General features: G+C 54.9%; 1 protein-coding gene across 1 annotated transcript in view; it reads left to right on the forward strand.

The window, feature by feature from the left end:
- Positions 1-16,252: 16,252 nt before the first annotated feature.
- Positions 16,253-22,712, forward strand: part of FIGNL2 (fidgetin like 2) — a 28,693-nt gene continuing 22,233 nt past the window's right edge. Inside the window, exon 1 of the mRNA XM_087814663.1 lies at positions 16,253-16,333. The gene's annotated coding sequence lies outside the window, so the exon portion shown is untranslated. The remainder of the gene's footprint in view (positions 16,334-22,712) is intronic.

Raw genomic sequence — 22,712 nt, forward strand, 5'->3', positions numbered from 1 at the left:
GGGCGGGGCGGGGCGGGGCGGGGGTGGTCCCCGCTGGAGTCGCTCTGTGACGAGACGGACTCCCGGCGTTCAGGGCCTGCTCCGCGCGGACCCGGGGCCTCCGAGAGACCCGGGGCTGCCCCGCCCGGACTCCCGCGCTGCGCGACGCGCGAGGCGGCGGCTGACGCGCTCCCCGGGATATTGACTCATCGATCTCTGAGCAGCACGGACGTGACCGGTGTGTCCAGGAGCCGAGGGGGAGGAACCCAAGGCCGGAGCCGGGAACCCTGGGGAGGAGGCGCGGCGGCTGCAGACAGAACTTGGCTCTGGGACACAGCTGGCTGGAGCTCCCGCCCAGCTGCTGCTCCCTGGGGCCTTAGGCTCGTCCCTGCACCGCTCAGAGCTGTTTCCTGGCCTGTAAAATCGGGAGACCCCAGGAGCTACTTTCTGGGTGGTTACAGAGGGCGAGTTGCTCATCCCGGGGAGACCAGGGGCATCAAATCCATCCCTGCCCTTGGGGAGCCCCTGGGGCAGAGGAGTGATGGCAGGGGTTGACTGGGCCTTGTGGAAGGTGCTGTGACAGCTGGGAGCCCTGAGGAAGCAGGGACTCTACTGGGGAAGAGGGAGTGTGAGCTCAGGACAGGGGGCGGGCGAACAGGTCATGGGAGCGGCCTTGCTGGTTTCCAGGCTGTGTCCTGGGCTCTCTGAGTGCAGCATCCGCTTCAGGAGGTGAGGGTGACAGCAGTGGGGGCATTGGGGGAATTCACAGAGCAAAGGAGTACCCCACTGTCCTGGGTGGGCAGCCACTCCCCCAAACACTTAACACATCTTCACACACACCCACTGCCAGAGGTCTAATCAATGCCCCTGGTACAGAAGCAAAGATGATCCTGAGATTAGGTTCCCAGATATACCAAGCTCTGGCCCCACCTCCTCAGGTCAAGGTCCCCTGGTAATACAGGCATCCTTCCTGCCTAGGACCCATGACCTCACCTTGTGGCACGGAATGCCTGCTGCCTCCACCTCCTGCACCCTGCCAACTTCAACAAACCTGTGTTTGCCACAGAAGCCATGGGGGGGGGGGGGGCTGAGTTACAATCCCCTTAACCAACCATCCTACCACCAACCTGATGGCCTCCCCAGAGGCCTCCGCAGGAACCCTGCTGCCAGCCCTAGAGGGATTTGCACTGCAGGGAGGGGATGCAGTGTGAAACCCTCTTGAATCAGAGGGAACACTGGACAACCTGAGGGTACTGCTTTCTGGAGGAGTCAGGGTCAGTCGTTTCTGGGATAGGTCTTGAAGGAGAAATAGAAGTTACCAGGGCAGAAAAGGAGATGTGTTCCAGGCAGAAGGAACAGCAAGTGCAAAGACTTGGTAGTGTGAAAGTAAGATATGTCTGGGGAGGAGTGAGAAGTTTGGTGCGCCTGGAGCAAGACAGTTGGAGGGGAGGGGTGGTCTGGGATAAGGAAACAGGTGTGTGAAGGCTAAAGTGACACCAACAGCAGGCCAAGGAATTTAGATTTGGGTTTGTTGTAGCAAGTTGAAGTAAGGACAGACAGGGAGGGACAGATAGGAACAGACATAGTTGGAAGGAGTGAAGCTGACCGTAGGTAAGATAAAAGAGTCAGTGCCAGACCAGTGATAAAAAGACCATTCACTCCTCTGGGCCTCACGTCTGGGAGATAATAGGGATTGGTGGGGACTATGGCGTACATATAAGCCCCAGGGATCCCTTCTGAAGGCCAAGTAATTTCTCAGCCCTAGCCAGTTGCTACCATGCAGGAATGTGAGCTTAGTGTTGTCAGATATTTGGGAAAAAAAAAAAAAAAGTTAGAAATGTAGATTTTTATTGTGTTGCCTCCTGGTTTTAAATGCTGAAAGCTATTTTTTAAAACTTTAAACAGTGAGTGTGTCCAAAGCACACATAACAGGAACATATCTGGGGATGCAAACAGCAACTGCTGCTCAGTTGCTAGAAAGCTATTGAAAATTCTGTAAGGAGGGAGATGATCTGAAACACAAGTCTGAGTTTTAGGCTGCCCACTCAGGAACAGTAGGGAGGAATGGCCTGGTCAATGGGAACAGCTGCCAGCATCCAGGCCAGAGGGGCTGAGGCCTGAACCAAGGTAGCTGACCCAGAAAGGAAGGAAGGCTCCCAGGCACAAGAGTAGGGGTCTTCAGGGATTAACCTTCCCTGGGGAGTTAAAAGTTTGTCCCCTGTCCTTTTGTCCCCTTTAAGGGATTGCAAACACATCACTGAGTGGGTGGGGAGGCCCGGTGGAGTGGAATGCCCCTGAAAATCCCTAAGGTTGCACTCTGGCAGGCCACCCCTAGGAACTGGGTAAGACATTCCAAACAGCCCAAAGAGGGAGGGACCCCTGGGGGAGGGGCTCAGGAATCTGCCTGGCCTTCAGGAAGACCCCAGCCAGCCCTAATGGGAACCACACGTGGGGTGAGCTGGAATCCTGGAGTGCCTGTGATGGTGGTTTTGGAATCGGACACTTGGCTCCGGTCACTCCTGACCCCTTGAAGCCCGAGGCCTCCCTGCTCCCCTGCTAATCGCTGCCAGACACATTCTGCCCAGGACCCAGCTCTGGGGCCCGCCAGAGTCCTGGAGAGGGGGTGCTTCTTGTGGGGCCCCCCACTTCCTGCTAGGAAAGCAGCTAAGCCCTGGGGGAACAGGGGTTCTCAGGCAAGAATTCTAGGCTTCCTGCTGGACCAAGGGTTGATGCTCTCAGAATAGCAGAATAAGAAGTCCTTTCCAGTACTCCCCTAAACAGTTTCCCCTGAATTTCACGCCCCACCTAGAGCCCTGAGCTGCTGCTGGCCTTGTAGAACCTGGTGTCCTCGGCCTCCACCCCTCCGCTGCAGCATTTGTAGGTTACTTTGTGGATCTGGAAGTCTTGGCCTCCCCCATGCCTCACAGGGTTCATTTCCTGCAGGACCTCAGGCTCCAGAGCAGAGAACAGTCCAAAGGGCAGGGGAAGAACCCTGTGTGCAGGTGGCTTGCTTCTGAGGATTTGCTGTAAAAACGGGAGGGGAACAGGTCTCTCCTAGTAATTTCCTGGTGCTTTCTCTTCCCCCTAACTCAAACACCTCCTAGCCCAGCGACAAGCTGTGTCATAAGATGTCTCTCTACAACATTGAGGGCCTAGAAAAACTTCCAGTCCTTATTTGAGGTGCTCACTCCAGCCTTTGAGTCATGCCTGTCATCACACCCACTAAACCCTCTTCATAACCCTCCAACTATGGTGTGTGGGGGTGGTGGTGTGCATTTCCTGTTTAAGTCCTGGCCACTCCCAATGGCCCCCTCTAGGCCCCCAGGTTTAGCTCCCTCCCCCTGGGTACCCTCCTTGAGAACTTCCAGGCAGCCTGCTCAGCATCAGGCCAGGGGCCCAGGAGCATGGACAGGCTACATTCCTGGGGGAAGGGGAGAGGAGAGGAGGACTGCACAGAGCCCCCTCCTCTCTTCTAACACAGACCCCAGGCTGCCCAGCCTGAAGCTCTCTCAAGCCATGCTAAGATGGTCAGTGTAGTGCCAAAAAAGCCCCTGCCAGAGGCAGCAGGGCCAGGGACATAGGGGCCTCCCCTGGCCTCTGCTGAAGATGAACCATCTGTGCCCTGGAGCTGTTCCACTCCTGGTGGGACCTAAGTTTCCAGCATTGGTAAGGGCCCACAGTGAGGGGTGAGTGGGGTGAGGTGACCAGGCATGGAGGGGATACAGGACAGAGGACTAGGGCAGTCCCTTGGCATATTTTAACACCCACACCTTCTTCAGGGTAGCCCAATCTCCCAGAAGTCTCTAGAGAGGGCTTGGGGACTTCCAGAGAGAAATCAGGCCTAGCAGAACGGAAGGCAGGCAGCAGTAGCTGGAGATGGGAGAGGGGGTTGGAGAGACCTTGCCTGAAGCTGGGGATTCTGAGGAATGGGGTTGTTCCTCCAACCCAATCTATCCCCATCCCCCAGCCTGGTTTCGGGAAGCTCTCCCAATGAATATTTAATAGCTCAGCGCTGGGCCTGATTGAATTTTAATGCGGGCGACCCGAGCCTGAGCCAGAGTCCAGGCAATTAGTCAGGAGCCATTAACGCTGACCGACCTGATTTATGGGCGGGGACCGGGCTGGGTGAGGAGGGGAGCCCGGGCGGCGGGACGCCCCGGATTGGGTGGGCAAAGTCTCCTGCGTTAGCCAATCCCAACGGCTTTCTCGGCTTGCTTTGCATCTCATTTGCATAGCACTGCCCCGTGGGCAAATCTGGGCGCTGGCTGGTGGGGAGACCCCGGTAGGTGGAGGCCGGCCTCGGCCGAGCGCTGGACCCAGGTTGGGCCCCCCTCGGGAGCCTGCTGGCATTTATGGCTGGGAAAACCGCCCCACGTTTGGCACATGGAATTTCATCGGACACTCCTGCTGTTTAAAGGACCTCTCCCCACATCCTAGTGGGGCACAGTTGGGAGGAAATTCCAAAGGAGCAGGAGGGGAACAGTCTAGGGCTGACCTGGGAACTCCGGGCAAAGCCGCTGAGTCCGAGGACCTAACAAAGGCCTCTGCGGTTAATGCAGACAGGAGCCTTATTGAGCCCATACTGTCTGCCTTGAACTGTGACTCCATGAGGTCCATGGCTCTCCCCCCCCCCCCCCCAAATCCACCTCCCCTCCCCACTCCTACTTACCCCCTCACCTCTCAGAGGGGTGTTCTGCACTGATGCTGATGGGGCTTGTGGGTTTTCAGGGTGCTGGATTATGCCTCAGAGGACTGGGAAAGACTCCAAGGGGCTCCTGGGGAAGACAGCCCTCTCCCCTCCCAGCCCCTCATCCCACTGACCTGTGTGAATGAGCTGGGACTCTGCCTGGAGTGCTCTATTGAACTATGGCCGACCCCTTAAATCATAGGTCAAGGATTTAGCTGGCCTGTCTGCTGCCATTCTGGCAGGTGGCCTCCTCCTCACCAGCCCCCTCCCCTTTCTGAGCCCTCATCCTGGATGTGGTGTAGATCAGGCCTCCTTCCCCTCCTGGGCAAGCATCCCCTTGGGTCCAGGTCTTATGTGAGCTGGAATGGTTCTTATTGAGGGATGGGCAATGGAAGGGAGTGGATAGGGCTCGGGGCTCGAAGGCCAGCCTCTACAGGGAGGCTTATGGAGAGGTTGGCAGGGAAGGAGGAGGCATTAGTCAAGGAAGGCTTCCTGGAAGAGGGAGGAAAGAGTAGAGACTAGAAAGAAGGAAGAAACCAGGTCAAGGAAAAATAAAAGGAAAGGAAATTCTCTGCAGGGGAACATCCTGCTTGAGGCAGGAGAAGGCACATGTGAGCTCAAAATTCCCTTACTCGGCAGCAGCTATAGTTAGTGCTGGAGCAGCAGCAGCCAGCCTGAGGGCTTCCTGCCTAGGCAGGTGATGCAGGATGGTCAAAATTATCACTATTTAATGGGCACCTACTATGTGCCAGGCACTATGCTAAACACTTTGAATATATTGTTTCATCAAGTCTTTACAGCAACGAATTAAGTAAATATTCTTAGAAATCCTGTTTTACAGATGAGGACACTGAGGCTCCGAGAGAGGTGCTAACTTGCCCAAGATCGCGTTGGTAGCTGGTGGCAGCCTTGCTCTTGTCCACCATTTTACACTGTTCACAGGCACCTCAAACTCAACTTACCCTCTCTTATTTTATTCCCCAAATCTGCTTCTCCTTTCAGGTTTCTTATCTCCCCCTACCAACATCTACCTGGTGATAAAAACATACTGCCCATAATCTTTGCCCAAAGCCTAAGAAGCAATCCCATCCACACTGTCACCCTAGCCTGAGTCGTTGGTGTCATCAGTCATCTGCAGGTTTCTGAATTCTATTCCCTCCTTTCCCAGTACCTCTGCATGATTCAGGCCTGGGTCATCTTCACCAGGGCCAGGTGAGGTAATGCAGGAGCCTTTTTGAGCTCTTACTATGCACCAGACACTGTGCTGAGTTCCCTGCATTTTCTCTTAATTGTCATCAGAAGCCTGAGAATAAGTCCTGAGAGCAGGTGGGGGTGGGAACCTCCCCCACCAGATTAAGCAGAACTTCAGTCTCTTGTCCTTCCCAGCCATTCCTCGAAGCCCACATTTTCCAGGCTGGATCTGTATCCTGACCTCTGGGTGCCTCTTTCCCTTTTTTACAAAAGGGATTGGGTTCAAGTTACAGAAGACCCAACTTAAAAATGGCCTAAACAGTAAGGGTATTTGTTTATTTATTGTGTCTCAAAACAAGAAGTCCCAAGGTGAGGCTGTTGGTTAATTCAGTGACTCAACAATGTTATCAAAAACCTAGGTTCTGCCCTAGCCGCTTTGGCTCAGTGGCTAGAGCATCGGCCTGTGGACTGAAGGGTCCTGGGCTTGATTCCGGCCCCTACCCCCATTGCAGGCTCGATCCCCAGCCCCAATGGGGTGTGTGTGGGAGGCAACCAGTCGATGTGTCTCTCACATCGATGCTTTTCTCTCTCCTCCCCCCTTCCACTCTCTCTGAAAAGCAATGGAAAAAATATCCTCAAGTGAGGATTGAAAAAAAACCCACCTAGGTCCCTGCCCTAGCCGTTTTGGCTCAGTGGTTAGAGCCTCAGACTGAAGGGTCCCGGGTTCAATTCCAGCCAGGGGCACATACCTCCGTTGCAAGCTCAGTCCCTGGCCCTGGCTCATGCTGGAGGCAACCAATCGATGTTTCTCTCTCTCTCTCTCTCCCTTACACCCTCTCCAAAAAATGGAAAAAGTATCCTTGGGTGAGGATTAAAAAAAACCCACGTAGGTTTCTTCCTTCCTTTCTTCTCTTTCCTTCTTTTATCAACTTTATTGAAATACAATTTACATGCAGTAGAATGCAGATTTTAAAAGCATAGTTTGATAAGTTTTGAGAAATGTATACCTGGGAGCCACCATTCCAATCAAGATAAAGATCATTGACCTTATGCCAGAAAGTTCTCTCTCATGTCCATATACGGTCAATCCCTCCTTCACTCCCTGCCGCAGGTAACCACTGATCTGATATCTACCTCCATAGGCCAGTTTTGCATGTTCTAGACCTTCCTATGAATGGAATGAAATTGTATATACTCTTTTGTGTCTGGTTCTTTTGCTTCAGACAGTGTTTTTGAGAGTCACCCTTTTCTGTGTGTGTATCTATCCATTTTTATAGCTGAGTGGAATTCCATACTATGAATATTCTCCCACATTTCTTTCTCTTTTCTCTGCCATCCTGTCCTGTTGACTTTTGTCCTTGTACCCTGACTTCCCTTAAAGCCACAAGATGGCTGCTGCAGTTCCAGACATCACATGTAGACAGTACCATTCAAAGGCAAAGAACCAGCCGGTGTGGCTCAGTGGTTGAACGCCGACCTAGGAACCAAGAGGTCACGGTTCCATTCCCAGGTAGGGCACATGCCCGGATTTCGGGCTTGACCCCCAGTAGGGGGCGCGCAGGAGGCAGCAGATGGATGATGTTTCTCATGGACCTTTCTATCTCTCTATCTTTCCTATACCCTCTCTAAAAATCAATAAAGACATTTATTTTTAAAAAAGGCCAAGAAAAGCTGTTTCTCCTTTGGCCCCTGAGAAATCTTTCCAGAAGTCTCCCAAAGAACATCCCCCTCATGTTTCAGAGGCCAGAATCATATTACATGTCCATTCTTAAACCAAACACTGGCAGAGGCAATGGGATTCCCACGGTTGTCTCAGACTAATCAAGATTCACCCCTGGGGCCCGGCAGGGCGTGGCTCAGTGGTTGAGTATTGACCTGGGATCCAGGCGATCGGGGTTCGATTCCTGGTCAAGGCACATGCCCGGGTTGCGGGCTCAATCAATGACTCTCTCATCATTGATGTTTCTATCTCTCTCTCCCTCTCCTTTCCTCTCTCTGAAATCAATAAAGATATATATATATATATTTTAATTTAAAAAAACAAAAACTATTACCATCTGTCTTGAATGTTAGCTTGTGGTCTCTCTTAGGCCATTTGCTGTGGGGAAGGCCAGCGGCACTCTCATGAAGACAGTCAGGCCCATGTGATGAAGAACTGAGGTACCCAGCCAACAGCCGGCTAGGAACTGAGATCTGCCAACAGCCCTGTGAGTGAGCCCCACAGGACTGCCCCCACCCAACTCCTACCCTGACAGCTTGGGTGCCAGCTCATAAGAGACCTTGAGCCAGAACCACCCAGCTAAACCACTTCCTGGTTCCTGACCCACAGAAACTATAAGATAACAAATGTTTGTTGCTTTAAGTTTCTAAGATTTGGAGTAATTTTTTTTTCACAGTAATAGTTAATTCAGTAGAACAGTCTTTAAGAAATGCTGTAGCACCAATACTTGTGATGGCCCAGATGGCTAGTCTGTGTGGAAAAACACAGACACTGACAGCTTAAAGTTGACAGTGATTACAATCAGACTCTGAATTCAATAAGTTTTAAAGAAAACCTTAACCAATTTATTTCACCCATGCTTCCCTTGTTACACACGTGCAAGAGTAATAATATGTTAAAAATATATATTTCCATGTAGGTCTAAAAGAGCTTTTTTAACAAATAAAAATTCTAAGTGATAAGAAATCCTTGTGTCAGTTTAATTGACAGTGCTTTTTTCTTTCCAATGGTCCAAGAAGTAACCATGCTTTCTTTTTTTTTTTTTTTTAATATATCTTTATTGATTTCAGAGAGAGGAAGGGAGAGGGAGAGAGAGAGATAGAAACATCAATGATGAGAGAGTCATTGATCTGCTGCCTCCTGCACGTCCCACACTGGGGATCGAGCCCGCAGCCTGGGCATGTGCCCTGACCGGGAATGGAACTGGATCGTGCCTGGCCAGGCAACAGTGCTTCTTGACATCATTGGCATCTCAGTTGGATAAAATATGATCGTGCATTTTCCTTATTGGACAAGTCATTGTGAGGAGAGTTTTCTGATACTCGCAGGAGAGGATTTTAATCTAGGGAAGCACAGGAGTATGGTTGAGGACCAGGCGAGGAAGGAGAAAGAGCGAACAAGCCTATGAAGGAGAGTGGGAGGAGCTTGGGCAGGAGTTTGTGGCGAACGGCTCAAAAATATTGATAGGAAAACCACACTGTTCACTGTTTAAGTGTGTTCGTCCTAATCCTCCAGTGGGTTATTAGGAGCCTGGAACCCTATGTCACCAATTGCTGGCTGTATTGGAAATGTCTGCATTTGAAACAAAAATGAGGACATGTGGCCTGACACAGGAGTTTTCCTGAACTTTGCATTTTATTTGCCCCCAAAAGCCTTTACAGTTCTACAGCTTTATGGCTTTATGGTTCATACAAGGGGGTGTGGAAGCATGAAAGAAGGAGGCTTCCTTGGGGCATCAGTTGCCTCTCATGTCCCAGAAGTATGGCTAGCTGTTGGGCAAATGTCCAGTGGGCCAAAATCTAGATTGGGCATGAGAGGGGCCTGGGGTTGGGAATCCAGTTAGCATCACAGTTAAGTGTGAGTCATCATTCATAGACTTTGCTAAATCTGCCAGTTGTCCGATGAGCATCTTCTCATCCTTCCTCAGGACAACCCCCTGAGGGAGAGATGTGCATCTATCATCAACCCACTTTACAGATGGGGAAGCTTAGGTCAGGTGTTAAATTCACAGGAAAGAGGGCTGACCAGGATTTGAACTCAGGCAGTCTGGCTTCAAAGCTTGTGTGTGTCTTAGCCACTGCATTAGGGCATTTCCAGTATCTCATTACTAGGAATTTACCCTAATAAGACACATGCAACAAGGTGAATTTGGCAACCACTGAATCCAAGCCCCTGATTTTACAGTTGAGGAAGCAGGGACCTAAAGAGAGAGCAGGACCAGCCCAAGATCCACAGAGAAGTGCCTGGGCGGGACTCCCGCTGTTGTGAATTAAAGTTGCTAAAAGGAGGGGGCTTAGGCTTGGGTGCACTGCCCCTCCCCACCCCGCCCCCAATGCAAGTGTCCCTTCTTTCCATTTCAGAACGGGTACAAGTTGGTGGGGGTGGAAGGGGGTGGCCTTGGGAAGCCACCCGGCCTCCTTCATTCTCGGGATTCCGAGGCAGCCATTGTCCCTGGAGGAATGCTCAGCTAGCAGCCCCGAGGGGCGGGGCCTCTTTCCGTGCCCCGACAAGCCGGCTTTGTGCTGCTGTCCACCCAGGGCCCCTCCTGGCCTTCAGCAGCCAGACCTTCTGAACATTTTTCAGGGTTCCCAGGCCAGGTCACTAAGGGATGAAGCTACTGGGAAAGGGGTGGGCTTTGGGAGATGCACTGGGCCCTGGAAGGCCAATCTGGGAGGGCTGCCTGGAGGAGATGTGAGAGCAACGCCCAGAGGCCTGGGCTAGTGGTTCCTCAAAGCTAAAAATATGTGTTTCCAGTATCTCATTACTAGGAATTTATCCTAATAAGACACATGCAACAAGGTGGATGTTACAAGTCTGTTCATCAAGCTCTTATTTCTGGAAAAGAAAATCGACAACAAAGGAAACAAATTAATTCTTGCATGTCCATATGATGGACTATTAAGCAGTCATAAAAAATTATTTGATATATGCCTGGCCGGGTAGCTCAGTTGGTTAGAGTGTCATCCCAATATTCCAAGGTTGTGGGTTTGATCCCCAGTCAGAGCACATATAAGAAGCAACCAGTGAATGCATAAATAAGTGGAACAACAAATCGATGTTTCTCTCTCTCTTCCTCCCTTCCTCTTTCTCTAAAATCAATAAAAAAAATTATGTGGTATAAATGTATTTATAGACAGGAAAATATATTCAAAATATCTATCTACAGATTACAAAATAGTGTGGAGATCTCTCTCTTTATATATCAATATCTGGAATAATGTCTGGCCTGCTCCAAGGTCTTAACAGTGGTTATCTCTGGGTGGTGGGATTAGGGTGCTTCATTGTTTTGTTTTGTGCTTATCTATATTTTCTAATTTTTGTAAAAAGGTGTCTTCCTTGTGTAATAAAAGTACGTGTGGGTGAGGATGCTAACTGCCTGCTGCCTGGGCTCCGTGTCCCCCACAGAAGTTTCTCCACTGTGACGGCTGCCCTCAGAGGGTAGGCAGATGAAGGCCGGGCAGACAGTGTTCGCCTAATAATAATAGCAACAACTCCGCACTTCACAAAGTACTTCCACACGCATTATCTTATGCGAATCCCACCACAACCCTCTCAGGTCACATCATCTTCCTTTTACAGGTAAGGGGACAGGCTCCAGCAGGTTAAGTGCCCCCCCACCCCCAGCAGCAGCAGGAAAGTGGGGGAGCCAGGATTCAACTCAGGGTCTCTGATCTTCAGCCACTGCACTCCACTGCCTCCCCACACATGTCCATCATAGCATCTTACATTTGTTCGTCCACCTACCAAGAGTTTCTCTAGGAAGCACTGAGGTCTTATTCAGGCCTCTGCTCCTAGAGCTTAGTCCACTTAGTCGCCAGTACATGCTGTTGAGTGAGTGAATGAATATTCAAAACTGGAGCCCTGGCAAAGCACTTTACAGTAGATCCACAAGCCTGTTCTTTGTAGGCTGTCTTTTTGCACTTACTGTGTTTTCTGCATTTATCTCCCTTTTGTTCTTTAATACTAGCAAAGCCTTTTGGACCATGGCTGACAGCAAGAGTTGTCATGGGAACAGCTCTGTCTGGATCTGAACCAAAGCTTTAAAAAGGCAGGAATATTCCCCCTGGACACTACACACACCAGTAACTGGAGGCAGCCACCCTGGGGGCCAAGGGCACAGAGGAGAGGCCCATGGTCAGTCAGCTCCCCTCCCTCCCTGGGAAGGGATTCCATCCAGGATCAATGCTTGGAAAGGATGGGGTTCCACACACTGAGCCATGCTGAGCTGAGCACACACCCTCTCAGACCCCAGACCCAGAGAGGATCAGGTTCAAGGGTGGGCTGTGGATGCTGAGGCTGGCCAATCAGGGAAGTCGTACTGGAGGAGAGGCCTGGGAGGCTAGTTTAGGAAGGGGAGAAAGCCAGGGCAGAGGGGAGGAAAGCAGGGACATGCCTGGGCAGTTGGGCGCTAGATGATTTAAGTACAACCAGATGTGCTGGGAATCTCCTGTCAGGCTGAGCCCCAGTGAGGGCAGAGTGGGGGTGGGGAGACCTCTGGGACACTTGGCTTTCCAGTTCCCCATTCTGCCCTGGGTCTATAAGCTTTAGGGAAGGGAGAAGTCCAGTGGGGTTCCAGATGAGCTGGCTTGTAGGAGAGTGAGCCAGGCAGGCTTGGGTGGAGTCTTCTGCCTTTGGACATAGCATAGGAAGGGAAGGATTCCTCCAGGAAGCAGGGTATTGTGTTCAACACCTGGAACTTAGAAAAAAGGGTTAGGAGAGCTCTGGGGTAGGAACTACCAGTTCTGCTGGGGGGAGGGATAGCTCCCCAGGTAGAATAGGGGCAAATGATACTCCAGGGAGAGAGACTGATGCATTAAATTGGGTGGGTGGGTGCTCAGTGAGAGGTCCTGTGGGCCTGTATGATAAAGGCACAGGGTGGGATGGCAGTTCAGCATGGCATGCTAGCCCAAAGGCTGTGCTGCAGGATGGGGAGCCTCTGCTCACCAACCAAACGGCGGAGCCGGATGTTGGGTGAGGATTTTGGAAGTGGGTCCCAAGGTCCGCAAGAGTTGGGCTCCTACGGGAGAAAGGACTGATGGCAAGTCCCAGCTCCTCCTCCTGAGTCTCGTGTGGTCTGGCACAGAGCTGTATCTGCCCAGAGGAAGGGATACTGTTTCAAATTCTCCTTGAGGCTCTTGAGAACCCTTAGGGTAGCTGTGGGGTGGGGATTGGACCCAGACACACAGGCCGTAGCTCACTGAGAAGGCAAAGCTGGAATAAGCACACAACGTAAGTGTGAGTAGTTGGAGAGGACTGAGGAGGCGCTGGGAACTGGAAGGCCAAACAGCCAAGAGAGGAGGGCTAGGGCTTCCTGTTCCCAGTGCTTTGTGGGGAAGCAGCCTGATCCCAGTGAAAGTGGGGAACAGCCAACGGGGTGTGGTTCCTCTGGGCGTGCACCCCAGCCCCCAAGGCGGGACACATTTCCTTCCTTTCCTGCCTCTTAATGACTCCTGAGTGGCCCATACATAGGCCCACAAAGAGAGGTCTCCCCGCCCTTTCCTCTTCCTCTTCCATTTCTTTCTCCCTTCCTCCCCCCACCCCATCCTTCCCCAGGGCCCTTGTTTTTCCTTCCTCCTCACCCCATCTGCTCCTCCCTTCTCCCTCTCTGGCTTCACACATCTTCCCTCTAACTTTCCTCTATCCCTTCAAACCACTTAATGCTGATTCTCTCTCTGGGCCAGCTGGGTTATTTTTCATGACGTTTTCAGAAAGGCCCTGTTACAAGTCTCTGGATCAGGAAGATCATGTGTTCGCACACTCCTGCATATATGCACATGGCCCACACCCAAGGCCAGCACCTGCCGCCACTAGGAGCGCGGTGGAGGGTAGGATTCTTCACCCTGGATGTGATACAAGCAAAGGGGCTAGGAAAGAATGAAGGGCCCTCTGCCAAAGCCACACATTACTGCCATCAATATCACTATTATTATCCAATCCATTGCTGGGCACTTGACCTGCTGGGGATGATCACAAGGCCCCCTGACCAGCATGTTCTCTGCAGGGAGCTCTCAAGGCACAGATCCATTGACTGGGGACAGCCAGAGGAGGGTCAGCAGGGAGTCCTCAGAGAACAGACCCCCAAGGCCCTGCACAGAAGGGCAGAGGGAGAGACAAGATGAAGGGCCATTTGCCAGGATTGAGTGTCAGCCCAGGAGGCTGGATGATATATTAACAGGACTTTAATGAGCTCGCAGAGGGGGGTCACACTTCATTGCCTGAGTACTGGTGCAGGATGGGGGGCTGAAGGGTGAAGAGATCAACCTCATCCCCACCTGCTAATGTGACTCATGCCAGTTTACCCATCAGAAACAATTCAGGACCTCCAAGATGCTGAACCTTCCCTCGTGAGGTCTGGCAAAGGCCTCCTCAGCTTGCTGGCCCATCCTACTCTCTTACTGGGGAGGCCTTCCTGAGGTCTAACCTTGTCCTTCCTACCAGTACTGGAAGGGCCTCTTCTCCCCGTTTCCCAGGGGATGAAGAACTAGATCCCTGCTTCAGGGGAGCACACTATCAATTCTTTCCTCCATCTTCACTTCTGTCACCTACCCCTTCCCTGGCCCCAGTGACACCCAGCCACAATGCCCTGGCAATGGCAGGCTTGACCTCCTGGTGCTAGTCTTGGAGGTTGAGGTCACTCAGCTCATGTGGACATTGGTCTCTCCCTGAACTCCTGCCTCTGACCCTTGGGAACCTGACAGGTGGGATGGAAAGAGTATAGCGGAGTCTAGATCCAGCTTTGCTGTGTGACCTGAAGCACGTCACTTCTCTCTGGGCCTCAGATGCCCCATCAGTAAGAAATACTCAATACTCAATGAGATCCTTCTACCTCTATTATCCTGGGATTGTCCCTTCAGCAAAGGGGTTCAGCTCTCTTAGGGTGGTGGCTATAGCCCACTTCCTCCTACCCTTCTAATTCTGAAGCCAGGGGCTGCCCTAGCATTCTGAGCCGTGGAGATCCTGATCTTGGTGAGTTCTAAAACCTTATTGGGTGCTGGTCTTGTTCCCATGTGTGGGTTGAGAAAAACATGGGAGCTATTGAGGGCCTCCCCCTCCCTTTCCCCAAGTGGCACCTACAGGGGGTGCCCTGAGAGGTCAGAACCCGGAACTCCCAGAGGAACCATCACTAGAAGTGTTTAGGATTCTTTGAAACCCAGAGGACAGAGCACTACCCTGCTGCAGGCTGGTGGTGAGGGGCACAGGGGCAGCCTTGTCCTACTGATACTTAGACTGAACAGCACGAAAAAAGCCAAAAAGCCAAAAAGCCAAGAAAAAAAGCCACCTCAGAAGAGAGAACCGTCAAGCACTGCCCTTGGGTGGAACATAGATGGTCTTGGGAGCCTCATCATCTCCAGGAAGTCTATCTGGACCCTCCAACCTAAGCTCAGCCCCATCTACAACCTCCTGGGGCAAAATGGGTCCTGCTATGGGTCCCTCGCCCTGCATGCTTCCTTTCCTGGCTGGATCACTTCTGAAGCTGAAGCTTTGTGTCTGTGTGTCTGATAGAATTCTGTCTTTCCTTGGACTGGGAGCTCTACAAGGACAGGGATGTGCCTTTGAAACCCGGTTGGATGTCCCTAGCACCGAGCCCAAGGCGTGGCACAGAGCAGATGCTCAGTACGTGCCAGCTGAATGAATGCACCAATCAGTGAACACCTTTGGACACCTCGAAGTGTCCATCCTGCGTCTCCACCTTCCACCGTTCAGCATGTTTGGCCCAGAGGGAACGCGGCCTTCTTGAGTAAGTCCTTCAGTGAAGCACGTTTATAAGTCACACCCCACCCTCAGCTCCCAGGACCCGGGCTCGCACTCGCCCCGCACCCATGCGCTCAGAGCGGCGGACTCGCCGGGCTGTGTGTCCAGCCCTCTGCACCCTGGGCTCAGCCTGGTGCCAGAAGGTGCTCAGTCTACCTGGGGGCGGGGGATGAAAGCGTGAGTCCACGAGGCTTTGGCCAAGGGGCCCAGGCGGTCCCGGGAGGGGGCCTGGGAAGCTAGCCCACGGACCGGCCGGCCGGCTGCCTACGCCTTTGCCCTTCGACCCAGGAAGCCGCTCACACCCAGTGGACACGCTCCGCGGCCGCGGCAGAGTCCGGGCCTCCCCCTGGCCGGCCGGTCCCCCACCCCGACTGGGCCCGCCAGGCCTCCACCCGCACCCCAACTTCCCGCCTTGACGGCCAGGCAGAGGGGGCGGGCCTGAGAGTGCCCCCGGGACACTCTCCACCCCAAGGGTCATTGGCTAGCCGCCCCCCAGGCTAATTTATTTTAGAGCTTGTGGAGGGAGAGGGGCGGGGCCAGGCGGGAGGCCGAGAGGAGGGGCCCGCGAGCCCGGGGGAGGTGGGGGCGGGGCGGGGGCGAGGTGGGGGAGGGCGGGACGGAGCCGGGGCGGAGAGGGCCGGGGAAGGGGCGGGAGTTGGGGGGAGGGAGGGGCATTAGGGGAGGGGAGGGGAGGGGAGGGGAGGAGCAGGAGGAGGGGAGGGGAGCAAAGGCCTTCGAGGGAGGGTGCTGGGGGCGGGCGAGGGGAGGCGGGGGTGGGGGTGGGGGTCCTGCCTGCGGGGGGAGCCGGGGCGGCCCCTTGTCCGGCCACCCCCACTGCCCAGTCCCGCTCCCGGCCGCGGCGGCCGCAGCAGTAGCGGCTCCAGGATGGTGAGCGCCGCTGCCCTCCAGCCCCGGCCTGTCGCCCCCGGCCCGCGCCCCGGCCCCGGGGCCGGACGCCCCCCCAGGCCGCGCACACTCACCTAGGACCCGGCCGGGATGCCGAGGTACGGGCCGCGGGCCAGGCTGGGGCAGGCGCGGGGGCGCGCGGCCGGGCGGGGGTCAGGGGGTGGTGACCGGTCGGTCGGTCGGGGTGTCGGGAGCTTTGTCCGCGGGCGCGGGACAGTGCGAGGGCCGGAGAGGGCGGGGGCTGCGGGTCGCGGGGTTCAACTAGGCGGGGGTCGAAGGGCAAGGCCAGCGAGAGACCCAGGCGGGTGCTCGGGAGCCGAGGGTCACTTCCCGGGGGGAGGGGGAGGGCAGAGAAGGGTATCTCCTCTCCGCCGCCGACCGGCACCCTCTTCGCCGCCCCCTTTGGTGCGGAGGCTGCAGCAATAGCGAGCAGCGGGCTCTGGGGGGAGCCTGCGGGATTGGGGGGTGGGGAGCCAGGATTTGCGGGTTCGGGTCCCAGAAGGATCCTGCGTCCGGAGCCCGAAGGCCGGCCCGCAGGCCCCTCCCACTCCATCAGGTCTTTGTCCAGCGGCCCCTGTGGGGGGTGGGGTGGGGGGGCTGGGTTCCTGGCCCGGAGATTCCCCGGCATCGTGACGGGGCAGTGACAGGAGACTGAGGCCACTTCGGGCCCGCGCCCCCGATGCCTAGCCCTTCCTTTCTTCTCCTCTGGCCCGGGAGAGCACAGACCCCGCCTCAGGGTCAGGGTGCTGCAGGAAGCGGCACTTACCTTCCCCCGTGGGCTACAGGCTACCAGGGAGACCCACGGAGCCCCTTAAACTTCCCCACTCCACGAGCCCACTCTTGCCTACACAGACTCCCTTGCTACGAACTCGCTCTGTAAAGGGCACACAGTAGGTGCTCAGCAAATGTAGGTCCCCTTGCCCGGCCCGCCTGCAGGCCCGGGGCCCCTCCTGGGCGAAGGAGGCCTGGGAAGGGGTCTGCGCGAGGGGGAGTGCGAGTGGCCCGGAGCCCGCGCCTGCGGCAGCGGGGACGCAGGGGTGGGTGCACGGGTGGGTGGGCTGTTAAAGGGACGGTCACTAAATCAGGATTAGGCCGCGGGGCTGTCAGGCTGCCTGGCCCTGTCTCCATGGATACCTAATTTGGAGGCGAACAGAGGACGGAAGAATGTTTGTGTCGTCCTCCGCGGCGGCGGGGCAGTCTCCGGACCCCGGCCATGCAGCGAGGAGCCCGGACCGGGTTCCAGCTCCATCCTGGGCCCCTGCGGCGGCAGAACTTCTCGGTTCTTGGGGTTCAGGGCCTTCCTCGTGGGTTCTTTGGAGTGGGCCAGGTGGTGCTGGGGTCCGAAGAACTCTGACCATGCACGGGGAACCCCAGACCCTCCCGAATCCCACCTGAAACCCCTGTGCATCCTGTTGGACACGGCCGGGCTCGGGGGCGGGGGAGGGGGGCAGGGGTTCCTCTGAGCCCCAGCCCCGGAGCTTGTCGTCGGGAGCAAACGCCGGCCTCCCCTGTGCCTTAGCCCCAGAGGACGGGCGGGCTGGGCGGCTGGGTGCCGCGGACCTGAGGGGACCCAGCAGCCGCGCGGGTCCCGGGCCGCCGCCGAGCTGCGGGGCAGGAGGCGGGGCGGGGCCTCCTCGGGTGGGCGAGAAGGGGCGGGGCTCGCCGGCGGGCGGGGCTGGGCCGAGTGACAGGCCTCGTAAATCCCCCTTTCCCATATTTAACGCCATTTCATTTATTTCCACTTGATTCCATTGGTGCCCGCAGCAGCCGCCCTTGTAAGGAGTGACCCCTGTGCCCTCGCTGTAGTGTCTTCTGGGGGAAAGCCCACTTGGGCCAAAGGGAATTTAGCTACCTGGGACAGGGGAGCCGCTCCTGGAGGGGCCCACGTAACCCCCATTCCTCAGGGGGACACCCATCTTCCGAGGAGAAGACGGGGCTGAGAGACACAGGGGCGGGCAGGGCCAAGGGTCCTGGGACCCGACAACGCCAGCCCAGGGACCGCAGCGGGGCTGGGGACACCCCCGGTGTGTTGTTCTCAGAGCCCTTACTAGCCTTCCTCCTACTCCTCGTGGCTGCAGCATTTTATGGAGCGAGAATCCCCTCCCCTGCCCTCCCCTCCCCCACCCCACCCGGGCTGCAGCTTTATTGCTGAGATCTCAGGCTCTCCACGCAATTTCACGCCTCTCTGCCTTCGCTCTTGCTGTTCCCTCGGCCAGACGCCGCCCCCGTCGTCCGTGTCCTCCACAACCTGCTCATTCTTCAAGGCCGGGCCCGGACGCCACGCGTCTCCGCTCAGTTCCCCGGAGCCCCGGCTCTCGCTCCTCCCTCCGCGTTGCCGGGACCCTGCACCTGTGCCTCCTGCAGCCTTTGTGGCCGAGTCCGCACTAGGCCTCGCCTCCGGGAGGGTAGAGGTGGAGCGCACACTTCGCTGCACACTGCCCCCATGCGCCCGGCGCGGGGCTTCCGCACCTTATGGGTACCCCATAAATAGCTGTTGGCTGAATTAAAGGGCTTTTATAAGGACAGCCTGCAAAGCATAGAATCTGGACATTTTCAGGAAAATAGTTCTGTGCTCCTGGGTGGGTGGAGGCCCCTGGGTGGGTCTTCTCCCCTCTTTGCTGACTCTCCCCCTCCCCCAAGTCAGGGAGGACTTTGCCCCTTCCTTTCCCCACAGACCAGCATTCTTTCCCTGCCATTATCATCCTGTTAAACAGAGAGGCCAGTCAGGATCCATATGGATCACATTAACAATTGCTTATTATCTGGGCCAAGACTGCCCCCACTCTCCACCCCCAGCTCCTACTGCTGCAGTTGCTGGACCCTTAGGAGCCCGGCCTCCCCGCCTCCCCCTCCCCCACCATTGGTCAGCCAGGGAGGCCAGGGGACAGGCTGGTCTCTCTCACCCTCCCTGTGCCTTCTAGCAGAACTTTGCTTCTTCTTGACTTGGCTGGCAGTTAATGACTCCTTTACCCCGATTTAATGAAAAACAGGTTCCCTGCAGGAGCACAGCTCAATAAGGTTTCAGGGCTGCAGCAGGGAGAGGTAGATGCGAGGCCCAGGTGCACCTGTGGTCTGCAACAGGCCCTGCCTTCCAGTGGACAGAGGCGAGCCCCACTAGGCTGACCATGGTGTATACTGGTGTCTTCTGCCATCTTAGCCCTCGGCTGGCTTTGCTCTCTTATGGGAGCTGGCAGGCTAGTGTGGAAGATCAAGACAAGAGAGACCCTGCAAGGCTGTGGAACTGGGTCCCAAGCCTTGTGCTGCAGTCAAAGAAGCAAGAAATTTGAAAGTTTCCTGGAGCAGCAACTGAGTTAGCCTTGAAGGTTGGGAAGTAGTTCATGTTGAAATGCATATAGCCCAAGAATACTAAGGATAGAAGGGGCCTTCAAGGTTATCCAGCCTGGGGGTCCATAACTTTTTTTTATCTATAGCCCTCCCCCAAGGAACCAGCAAAAGCTATCCCCAGAAAAATGCACTTGCATCATGTGACATCAGACTTTGCATTCTTCTTTAGAGGGTTCTTGGACCCCGCTGAAGCCCATGGGACCCTACATCCAGAAGCCCTCACCCTAGTCCAGCCCCCTCGGAAGCACTGAGGGCAGGGCTGAGCCTTCAGCCCACCACTCCTGCCTTCACATGTGGTGCTGTCTCACGGTCTTATTACTGGCAGGTGGATAGGATGAGCTAAGGGATCAGGAGTAGTGGATCAAGGTTAGGGGCCAGGCTTTGAATGGGAAAGGTTCCCACTGCCCAGGCTGGGGTGTGGGTTCATCATCTCATCTGTGAGTGTGTTGCCTGGAGAGATGGTGTTTAGGGCTTATTTTGTTTTAGGATCTATTTGTCCCCAGGAACCAGGATAAGTGGCAGGAAAATCTAGCTTCTCCAAGCATTTCATAAGTGTCTTGATAAATCATAGCTAACACTTATAAAGCACTTATTAAATACTCTATATGTCATCTGTGAAATGGGACCAAGAACAGTGCCTACCTCATAAGCACTATTGTGAAGATCAAATGAGACATGAGCCAGAGCTGGAATTAATCAGGGATGGATGGGAAAATATGATAAAGAGGCTGCTCAAACCTGTTTTGAGCACCTGCTGTCCTGGGTGTACCTCAGCCAAGCTCCAAAGGGTTCCCAGCTTGGGTTGGGGATTCCTGGGCACCTGTGTACCAGGCCCTGAGCCAGACCTTCACACCTCAGGTCTTCCATAACAACCCTCAGCTTCTCTCCTGGCCAGGGAGGATCAGAGCACGCCCCTGGCCCTGGTAGTGTTTGCTTTGCCACAGACACCTAGTGTAACGCATGGCTACACTCACTGCACGCTCAGCAGGGCTGTGTGCCAGGCCCTGGGTATTTTATCCAGGCAACCATTCACCCAACAACCATTATTTTTGGATGTGATCCCACTGTGGGGGACCAGTGAAGAGGCAAAGGGACAGGCTATGCTTTCAGGACCACTCTCCTTGTATTCCCTGTATAGAAGGGAGCCACTGAAGGCTTGTGAGCAGGGGAGTGACCTGCTCAGAGCTGTGGAATGGGCACAGAATGGATTGGAGAAGAGACTCAGGGAAAAGACCAGTACTTGACAGCCAGGTCTTGCATCATTGGTGGAGTTTCAAAGAGACTGAGTTTCCCCAGGTGCAGGCTGTTCGTAGATGACAGAGACCCTAATTCAGTGGGAATTAGTGGGAAACTGGGAGAGTCTCACTGCTGCTGACTGGCCTATCTGGCCCTTGGATGCTCAAGAGTCTGGATATTTGTTCTTTTTTCCAGGCCAGTGGGGAAAGAAAAACTTGTGGGATTCAGATTATAGTGAAAAAAGAACACCCCGCCCCCTTCATGAGGTTCTGCCTGGCCCCTACCCAGTCTGCTTGTGGTTTTCCTGGGAACTCTGGCCACCAGGGGAAATCGCCCCTTCCACTCAGCTCCTCAGAGAGACAGCATTCATTAGTGACCACACCCTCACTCCTCTAAAAGGGGATCCTTTTCCAGACCGACTGAGCCCTGTGTGGGATGCCGTTCTTATGCCGCTGTCTTTCATACCGTAGCCCGCTTTAGGCTGGGGTCGTAGGGGCAAGCTCCCTGCTGGGAAAGATGGGGCTGCCTGCCTCTTTGGGTTGGGAAAGGCAGCTGGAGGACTGGGGAGGGTGGTCAGTTTAGTGTGGGACTTGTGGGGTTTACAGTGCCTGCTAGACATGCAATTGGGGATGGCCCAGAAAAACTGCAGAGAGGAGGGGAAGAGCCCTTTACCCTTCCCGAGAGAGGCCCTCCCAGTAGAGACAGCCTCTTAGGCTGAATGCCTGTACTGATGGGGAGCTCATCACATCTAGAGATAACCCAGGTGTTCTCAGACAGCTAACATTAAGCCAAACATCTTTCATGGAGGATTTGCCTCATTCGAGAATGGAGAGGAATGGCGGGGCTGCACCGAGCTGTGCAGTCTGCCAGCAGATAGTCTTTCAGGTGTTCAGACATATTCGATTGTCAGGAGTCTCTCTCCCTAGTCAACACTACCCATTCCCCTAGCCCTGGTCATAGGCAGGTGGCTGCCCTGATTCTCCGATCACTTACCTCAGGGTGTGGCAGTGACTGTCACCAGGGCCTGGGGTCTCAGACCTGCCATGACTTATTTGGTGCCACGAGAAGCACTTTGAAATGTCTGAACTCTGTGGTTGGGGGCTGGGTATGGCGGGGAGTCGAGGGAAGGGGACTCCGGGGGGCAGGGGCGATGAGAATGGTGGGGATCAACCAATACCTCCATTTTCTTACCTGATAAGTGGAAGAGGCAGAAAAGTATCTGGAGCCAGACTGCCTGGGTGGGTGGCACCACGTCCTAGCTTGGTGACCTAGACATGTTAACTGTGCCTCAGTTTCCTCTTCTGTAACACGGGAATAACAGTAGCACCTGCTTCCAGGGTTATTGTGAGGATTGAATGAACTAATGTGTGTCAAGCACTTAGGACAGTGCTTGGCATGTGTTGGGATCCGTACAGGAGCAGACAGAAAGGGTTGCTGTGGTTGTTCAGACTTTGCCTAGCACCCTCCCCCCAAGTTCTCATTCTCTGTTCCTGTGACCCTGCAGGTGTGGGGGACCACCCCCTTGAGGACAACCCTGCCCACTCACACCCAGGTAGACCGGCCAGGCTGCATAGCTGGAGTTACTCAGCTCAGCACCCCAGGGCTGGGAAGGATGAAGGGGGGGACAGAGACACCACTGGGGAAGCCTGGCTGGGCTGCCTGGGCCTGCTTCCTACTTCGGCTCAGGCCTGGCCCTGCAGGGGTGTGTCTTTCACCCACCCCAGGCACTGAGAGGGGCACATATTGGGGCCCAGGAACATAGGGTCACCCAGACATTAAAGCTTAAGTTTCTTGGAGGTCACATGCCACCTAAATGGACTCAAGTCAACCTTGGGTCTTAAACTTGGCTGGGTGGGTGGGGCTCTAGTGTCTCCAGCTGAGGCATGTGGTCCATGA

Source organism: Miniopterus natalensis, chromosome 2 (genome assembly GCF_054644295.1).
Source record: "Miniopterus natalensis isolate mMinNat1 chromosome 2, mMinNat1.hap1, whole genome shotgun sequence".
NCBI lineage: Eukaryota > Metazoa > Chordata > Mammalia > Chiroptera > Miniopteridae > Miniopterus > Miniopterus natalensis.